The sequence below is a fragment of the Canis aureus genome, chromosome 22 (genome assembly GCF_053574225.1).
Source record: "Canis aureus isolate CA01 chromosome 22, VMU_Caureus_v.1.0, whole genome shotgun sequence".
NCBI classification, from domain to species: domain Eukaryota; kingdom Metazoa; phylum Chordata; class Mammalia; order Carnivora; family Canidae; genus Canis; species Canis aureus.
Genome location: NC_135632.1, coordinates 12,971,164 through 12,979,801, shown reverse-complemented (window position 1 = coordinate 12,979,801; position 8,638 = coordinate 12,971,164). Strand labels below are relative to the sequence as shown.

The following is an 8,638-nucleotide window of genomic DNA, read 5'->3' as shown; positions in this document are numbered from 1 at the left end:
TGGGTTGCCACCTGCTTCTCTGGTCACAGATTAATAACATCTGACCAAGCATGAAGGCGTGCTGAGGCCATCTGCTGTTACACAGAGCAGGATGTGTCTCAGCTTCCCCAAATGGAGCTCTGAGTAACAACGTGGCTCCACTCTCAGTCATCCCATCGAACTACATGACCCAGTTCTTTTGATAACCAGGATTCCGTCCTCTTCTCAAACCAGAACTACCGAACCTGCTTGGTAGTGGTTGAGATGTTAGGCCGCCTGTATACTTGTAATGGTAACTATGAGCTCTCTTCTCTCTTTGTGTTGTAAAAGGATCCTATAAGACCTTTGCATTCGTCCCTGTGCTTCAATGTGGTAGCCAAAGCTGAGGAAAATGGATGCCAAGTACATCTACATTTTGAAATAAATTGGATTCTCTTTCCTCCACAGGTCCTACCATCTTTACCATCATGATCCTCTTAACTGTGAGGATCATTGTAACTGTGACCACTGCTATCTTCACTGAGGTTTCTTTATGCTCCAGCCTTTTGGTTCCAAGAAGCCAAGAGTTGACTCTGTAGACAATAGAAAAACATGGAATCATAGAGAAGGATGAGAGAGAAGAATGCCCCATTTGCCTGGTATCCATACTGTAAAGGTTCTAATGCATCAGTGAGACCCAACCTTTCCTAACTTGTCCCCTTTAGGATATGGAGAGGTCCTCAACGACGTCATTACTAGCATTCCAAAGGAAGCCCATGTACAGCCAGAGAGTGGTGGGTGCAGGAGAGATGACATCAGCCCAAGAACTAAAAGGACTTATTCTTGTCCTAGATATAATATCTGGCCCACCTAGGGCAAGCCCTTTGTTATCACAGTATTTTAGGGTTTTTTTTTTCCACTGAAAAATGAGGGGATTAGAATCGATGGTTTTAAAATTGTGTCATAAAATTTCAGAATGGTGTCTCTAGGACTGCCGGCCAGACCTCGCACCTTCCTTTCCTCTTCATCTCACCTGGAACGAGAATCATTACCTGGCAGGAAAGCTGCTACTTTCTGATCATGAGGATGAAGGCCTGTACACTAAGATTTGTGGACCTGGGCCCCTAATGAGATCACATAGGTGCCATCTTGCCTTTTCTCATTTTCTTATTGTGTAAAACTGCAATTTTTTTTCTTTCCAGCACCCTCATCCTCAAACAATACACTCTTATATAGTGAAGCCACCCTTAGTTTTTTGTTGCAAAGAGCTGAATGCATTTCTAATGATTGCAGCATTAAACTTAATGCTGCTCATCAGTAGTCAGATCAATAACCATAGTTAGCATTCATCAAGTATTTTGTAATCATCTTCAATATAAACCTTGTTTTCATTAGATACATGAAGTCTTTTAAAAATTTCTTTTAATGGGGGTGTTTTTAGCACTCCTGCAGATGATATTGCTTTCGTGTTCTTTTATAAATGTCTTGCTTTTAGATGACAAATCTGAGCACAGTATTTATAATCCATCCCTTCCTACTCTACCAATAACACAGAGAAGGTTATTCCATGAATCAAAATGTGAAATATTAAACCAGAGAAACTACTCCATCATTGGCAACTAGTCTAGTTAACTATGATGATTTTTTTAGACTGAGAGAAGGGATTGTTCTCTTATGTCCTAAATTAACTAACCTCTTGTTAAATTTTAAATAAGCAGACATTTCCTTTTCTTTGCTTTTAATAAAGCAAATACAATCATTTCTTACAAAACTGAATGGCGATTTTAACTTTCAAATAAGACTTGGATCTGAATTGCATTTCAGCACTGCAATTGAGTTAAGTAAATATGTATCTTTAAGGAATTGAATTGAAATATCCTAGTTCCTATATATTCACATCTTGATGAATATTAGTAGATTGCTAAAATAATTTGAAATGCAACTCGGGTCCTCAAATACACACAAAAATCCTTTGGAGAAAGAATCTGGCTTGAAATTTGAAAATGTTGAAGACATATTTGGTTGAAAGATGTAGTGGAAACATGTTACCTAGGTTACATGAATTTATGATAGAAAATATAAAATGGATCTTTGAAAAACGTGTAATCCATCCTTCTCCAATTTAAATTTATCTGAAGTCTATTGCCAATGTGATGACTCTTGCTTTATACCATCACTTATATTTTTGATATCAAAGGGAAAACAAATTTTAAGAGGGTTATATCCTATTCCATAAAGGTACAATGGTGTATTTATAACATGCCATTTTTATCATAGGTCACTAGAGAGAGTAATCAGGCTTTCTTTGAAAGAGTTCAGAATGGTAAAACAAAAAAAATTCTTAGTCTGGATTTTTTACCAATATATTAAATTTCTGTAAAATAATTTACATTTATATAACAACATAGAGTATAGTGAAAGGGATGAAACCTTTAAAGATTTTATTTATTTATTCATCAGAGACACAGAGAGGGAGGCAGAGACATAGGCAGAGGGAGAAGCAGGCTCCCTTTAGGGAGACCGATGTGGGACTTGATCCCAGGACTCCGGGGGATCATGACCTGAGCAGAAGGCAGATGCTTAACCACTGAGCCACCCAGGCATCCCGAGATGAGACCTTTGAAGTCAAACTGGATTGTACTGGAATCTGGTTCAGTACCAGATTGGTTCAGCCCTTCCAAACCCATTCCCAGACTTCTCCACTTCCCCCAACGTTCCACAGAAAGGCTGAGAGGTAAGACTCTATCTTCCCTAGCCTGCCTTCCAACTAGGCTGTGTGGTCCACTTATGGCCATTCAGCTCTAAGGGGAAGGTCCTAGGGCATTTCTAGAAAGTATTTTCCTAAAACAAGAGAGAACTACATGAGAAGAAAGTCCTTTCCTGTTTGCCACCACCCCTGCTTCTTTGTGAACTGGATCTGTAAGTGGATAAAATGGTCGTAGTTATCTTCTGACCAAGAAGGGGGAACTAGAAGATGCCTATGACCCTGACCTGGTGCCCCTACCTGGTTGAATTCATTGACGCAACCCTGAGGTTATTCGTTTCTAATTCCTTGTAAGATGGTTAAAAAAAAATACTTTCATTACTTGTAGCATTCCTTACTGGTGTACAACATTTCTTTTGATGGGCAAATATCTTAACTTCTCTGAGCTTCAATTTTCTGTTGTATAAAATGGGAATAATAGTACCAGCTCACATTTGTGGTTGTTTGGAAGAATTCATTGAAATATGTATCCGAACAGAGCAACACATAGTAGATGCTCTTTAATTATGTTATAGGAGCTGTGTTGCCTTAGCCAACTTGAAGCAGATAGAATTATATAAGGCTCTACTAGTTTGCAGTACTATACAACATGTTTTGACTTATAATTTCTTAATTATAAGAATTTCTTAATTCTTCCAACAAATCTACAGGGAGGATATGATTTTTCTCTCACAGACGAGGAAACTGAAGCTTAGAAATAGAGAATTCCGAGGGCACACAATTTGAATGTGTTAGAGCCGGTGTGCGTGCCTTAAAGTTCACCCCACATGTATTGGGGGATGGGAGAAGCCTGAGCTGGGACCACGAGAAGGCACCAACCCAGAGAAATAGCAGGTCTCAAACTCAGACAGGCTCACCAGGAGTGCCAGAAAGAGATGCTGAGAATTCTGGAATGTGTACTTGCGTCTGTAAGCGTGCCAGTTGGTGGCAGAAGGGAGGACCTGGGCAGCAGCTGAGTTGGAGTGCAAGAGCTATGGCCCAGAAACAGGAGCAAAGGACCAAAGGTCCAGAAAATGCATGAGGCCTGTGCTGACTCACATGCTTTCATGAGCCAAGCTGGTGACATGAATGTGTGGGTCTGGTAGAAACAAGACAAAAATGGATGGAGGGGACTAGATGCTGGAAAAAGGGTACATGTCCCACTTAAAGGCATTTGAAAAAAATTTAAACACTGTACTGATAAAATAAGACACGGCCTTGGAGAGTATAGGATTGCTGGCTACTGGTTTGCAACCTGGAAAATAACGTAGCAGGAAATAGAAGTCCAGGTTGTAAATGACTTCAAAGCCCAGGATATTTCCTTTCCCCTCATTTGCTATTCATTTACTCCATTCATTCATTGGTTTTACCAATTAACAGCCTCATTTGGTTTCTTTGGTCCTTGTGTACGATGCTAGGTTCTGGCGTTATTGAGACTCCGAGTGGAACAAAACACAGTCCCTGTCCTCAGTAGAAAGAACATCATAGTGATTGATGCAAGAAGTCCACAAGAGGCTCAGAAGAGACCTTTTTAGAGTACCTCAGAGCACAAAGGATGGAGCAGCTGAATCTTCCGGGAGTGATCACGGGAGGCTGCCCAGAGGAAGTGAGACTTGACTGACTTATACAAATAAATAGGATTTTGTTTTTGCTACAGGGTGTACATGAGATGACAGCAGCGGTTAGAATAGGGAACACTAAGGAGAGGAAATTCTGCTTTAGGGAATAGATGTGCACAACTTTATAAATTAAAGTTTCTGGCTTAGCTATTTCATTCCAGGCAGAGGGAAGAGCATATGCCAAGGCAAGAAACATTAAAGAGGGTGAAGGAGCGTTGCTTTTCAAGGCATAAAGCCTTAAAGGGGGGCCACATTAAAAAGGGTTATTTGACAAGGTAAGGCATTTGGATTTTATCTTGTAGGTGTCAGAAGGATTTTAGTTAGGAAGATTCACGGGCAAATTAGCATTTAGGAAGATGACTCTGGAGTCTCTGTGGAGGGTGGATACAGAAGGCGCAAGATTAAAGTCAGGGAGACCACCTAGAGGTGTCTTCCAGAGCATGGATGACATATGATAAGGGATTAGACTGGGATAGGAAAAGAGGAAACTGATAGAAATAGTAAGGGGCATACAGTGATGATGTGCACTTACTATTTAGAAAACACAGGAGAGAGAAGTGTAGGGTGATGGTTCTCAAACTCCAGTAAGCAATGGGAGTACCTAAAAGCACCCTTTCCCCCGAGTTCTCCGTAGTTCTGGCCTGGGGCTTAGTAGCATTTCTAACACATTCCGGGGTGATGCTGCAGCTGCTGCTGCTGGTCTGGGTTCCACACTTCAAGGACCTCTGGGCTAGGTGACATGCACCACTCTGCCTCCAGTGGGCCATGGCTTAAATCTACTCCTCCTTCGGAAGCCGAGGCAAGTGCTGAATTGGCAGCCTATCGGATTAACAAGTTAGAAACAGCTCGTATCAAAATGAGAGATCAGGTAGGAAATTCATGATTTGTCAAGTCTCTGATTCTTTTTTTAAAATTTAATTTGATTTATTTTTATTAAGACTTTATTTATTTATTCATGAGAAATACAAGAGAGAGAGGCAGAGACACAGGCAGAGGGAGAAGCAGGCTCCCTTCAGGAGCCCAATGTGGGACTGGATCCCAGATCCGGGGCTCATAAAACACTCGACCACTGAGCCTCCTAGGCGTCCCTAAATCTCTGATTCTAATATGGACTAAGATCAAAAGGTTTTTAGCACCAAGCAGTTTTATCTTCCATGAATGATACAGAAATTGAGGTAGAAAGATTTGGAGGGAACTTCATCGATTCAGGTTTCCATAATTAGGGTGGTAAAAATAATTTGGAGAGATGAGTCCATGAGATCTCTTTGTAATCTTCATCATAAGAAGAACTTGGAAACAAGCAAATAATAGAAAGCTCGAAATAATGATACATGCCCTGTAGAAAATATTTTGTATGAGAAAATACAAGCAATATTACTTGCTCAGAAGAGCATCCTGCAAGTAAAGTTGGCTGGAAGGTAATAAATGAGTCTATTATTTCCTGAGGCTTCTTACAGGTTTCCCCTGTCCTCAAGATCTCTTCAGTTCTTTGATTATGCTTTGCTGTGGGGTTTTCTAGGCATTGCAGACATATTTGGATGTTTGATGGCACAGCTGTGGCTGCTGAGAGCAGAGTTTTAAAAATGTGGTCCTAAGACCTCTACCAAAGATTGGCTGAAATGAGGTTTTCAGGAGCCAGAGCTCTGAATTGATATTAACAAACTCCCCAGGTCATTCACACACTGAAGTTCGAGAACCAGTAGCATAAATATTCGATTTCCAGAGAAAACTTTTCTTCCCTCAAGAGACATTCTTATGCTAGTGTTGATCTTCCTAGTAGGGACTCTGCTGTTGTCTTCCTTCCCCTATTTTTTTTTTAGATAAAATTGATTTATTGGGTAAGTTTAGTGTGTACAATGTGATGACTTGTTACACGTATGTATTGTGAAATGGTTACCACTCTAAGGTTAGTTCATAGCTCCATCACCTCTCATAATTACTTGTGTGTGGCACGTGTACGTGTGTGTGTGTGTGTGTGTGTGTGGTGAGAACATTTAAGATTTATTCTCTTAGCAGCTTCCAAGTATATGGCTTTTCCATACCTTTGCTTCATTTTCCCTTGGGTGTTGTCCCCTTCTGGGTGACTGAAACTTGGTTACTTTCAATGGGAAGGGTTGGGGGGGGGGCAGCATAGATTTCATTTTAAGCAAATGGCACAAGTAACGCACATAGGATTTTCACTCATGTCCTGTGGGTGAGAACACAGCCACATAGTGACTTCTGGGAGAAGTGAGCCTTGGGCAAAGCCGTCTTGGCTGGGCGGCCTCATGCCCAGCTAAACTTTCATGATTTGGAAGAAGGGAAGAATGGATTTTGGAGGAATAACTCACAAGCTGCCACACTTCCTTTACGTTTTTCTTTCCTCCTAATTTTGGCCACCCACCTCTCTAGAGGTTTACCTGAAGACTTGGTTTATATTAAGTGTTTTTTTTTTTTTTTCCTTCAAAGCTTGAGCACTATTATTTGAAGCCCATTTTCTTGAGAATCGAGGAGATGCCGGGGAAAGGACGTAACTCGTGTTCACTGCCAAGTTTAAGAAACCTCGAGGCATGTGGGGGAACTGGTGAACATCCCAACAGGAGTCTGTGCAGAGGGAAGGACCTCCCCGGGGAGATCTCATCCAAAGGCAAGAAGGCTGCGAAGGCCAGTAGGGCCTGAAGAAGAGGCCTTTTTGCCTTGGAAGGGGGTAGCGCAGCTACAGCACAGTGGTGACTGTCACCTAACCACTGATAGCATGTTTGGGTCACTGGGACGAGGAGCATTGTGTAACACCCCAAAGAACTGTTTTTACCAAAACCTGTAACATTTTTGACCCAAGACACATTACTTTGGGGAACCATTCCAGTAGCTTTCAACATGAATAGGAGAGCCAGCTTCCTCCTGTCGCACAATATGACCTTGCAGTTCGACACCTCGCAGACCCAGGAGGGCGCCTAGATGGGACTGTGCGGAGTCTGAGGGACCTCCAGGGAGGAGGACCCCCCATGGGGAAGCAACACAAGGCAGCTTGGGTGCTTGGTGCAGCTGTCACTGGCACCTTGGGGCCCCTGTCCCAGCTAAGGGAGAGATTGGCGTACCCAGAGAAGGCACTAAAGTTCTAAGTAGACACAGTGAGCAGGTTAACAGCAGTGCCTGGGGGAGCAGCTTGGACGGTGGTGTGTAGGCGGGTGGGCGAGCACAAGTGACACCCCTCACGGGGACCCCTCAGACAGGGAGTGTCCGGGTGGGTGTGCCAGAGCTCTTGCTTAAGCTGATGGGAGCCAGACTCAGGGCAACTTAGGTCCCTTCAAGTAGAGACCTGCGTGACTTAGGCTAGGGGCAAAACATTCCCCTACACTGCCAGGGAGGGACTTCTCTCTGAGCTCCACATTTAAAGCTCAGTCATTAAAATTAGGAAATAGCTCATAATTTAAATTGTACTGATTGATGCTAAAGAATACGCTCCCCTCCCTGACCTAAACCTGCATGCCTTCGATGATTTCAATTAGTAGAGAGGGGGCAACAACTCAAGGTGAGACGGCGAGCGTCCTATTACAACTAAACCTAGAGAAATAGTAGCACAGAGTCCTCCCTCCCTTGGGCCCACCCGGCACTTTGCACTTCTCCTTTCGTTCTTTGCTGTCAGCCTTTTATTTTGAATTATTTGATTTTTGAGAAGCTGGAAGATACCCCTGAGATCGGTTATAATCAGGCACCTGGGCAGCCAAGCTCAGAGGGAAAGGTTACGTGACTTGCCTAAGATCACACAGTTTCTTGTTCCACCTAGTACATGATAGCATCCCCGAGGGGCGCCGTTGTGGCACCTGCTGGGGCGTGCTCGGGGGTGCCCAGTGCCTCGGCACTGATGGTGCCGTACGAATCAGCTGAAATGAGCTAAATTGAATCTTAACTATGCGCCGTGAATTTTATCTTGGAGAATAGAAGCAAGACTAACATCTCATGAGAAGCCACACTTGAGTAGCCTGTTCCATGTGAGAAACGAGGCCTTGGATGCATCCTCTACTGGATGAACCTTAAACAAAAAATGTATTTAACCAACACTTAGGTCATTTTTACCATGTGCCAGGCCTTGTTCCAAGTGCTTTCCAAAGTTTAATTCCTTTGGTCTTCATAAGAGGCCTAAGAGTTAGGTCCTATTATCCTCAATTTGCAGATAAGGAGAATGAGGCGTGGAGGGGCAAGTAACTTATTGTGGATCAGATGGTGAATAATGACAGACCTGAGGTTCAAACCCAGTCAGCCTGGCTCCACGCTGTGTCTCCAAGGGTGTGGACCATGTTTGGAGTGCTGGGCGATTCTCTCTCTCTCTCTCTCTTGG

At 42.9% G+C, this 8,638-nt stretch overlaps 1 long non-coding RNA gene across 1 annotated transcript; it reads left to right on the top strand.

Moving 5' to 3' along the window:
- Positions 1–335: 335 nt before the first annotated feature.
- On the top strand, positions 336–7,579 carry LOC144294304 (uncharacterized). Its single transcript, XR_013361725.1, has 3 exons — positions 336–2,692; positions 4,120–4,307; positions 6,769–7,579. It is a non-coding gene; the product is annotated as an uncharacterized LOC144294304 (long non-coding RNA).
- The last annotated feature ends 1,059 nt before the right edge of the window (positions 7,580–8,638 follow it).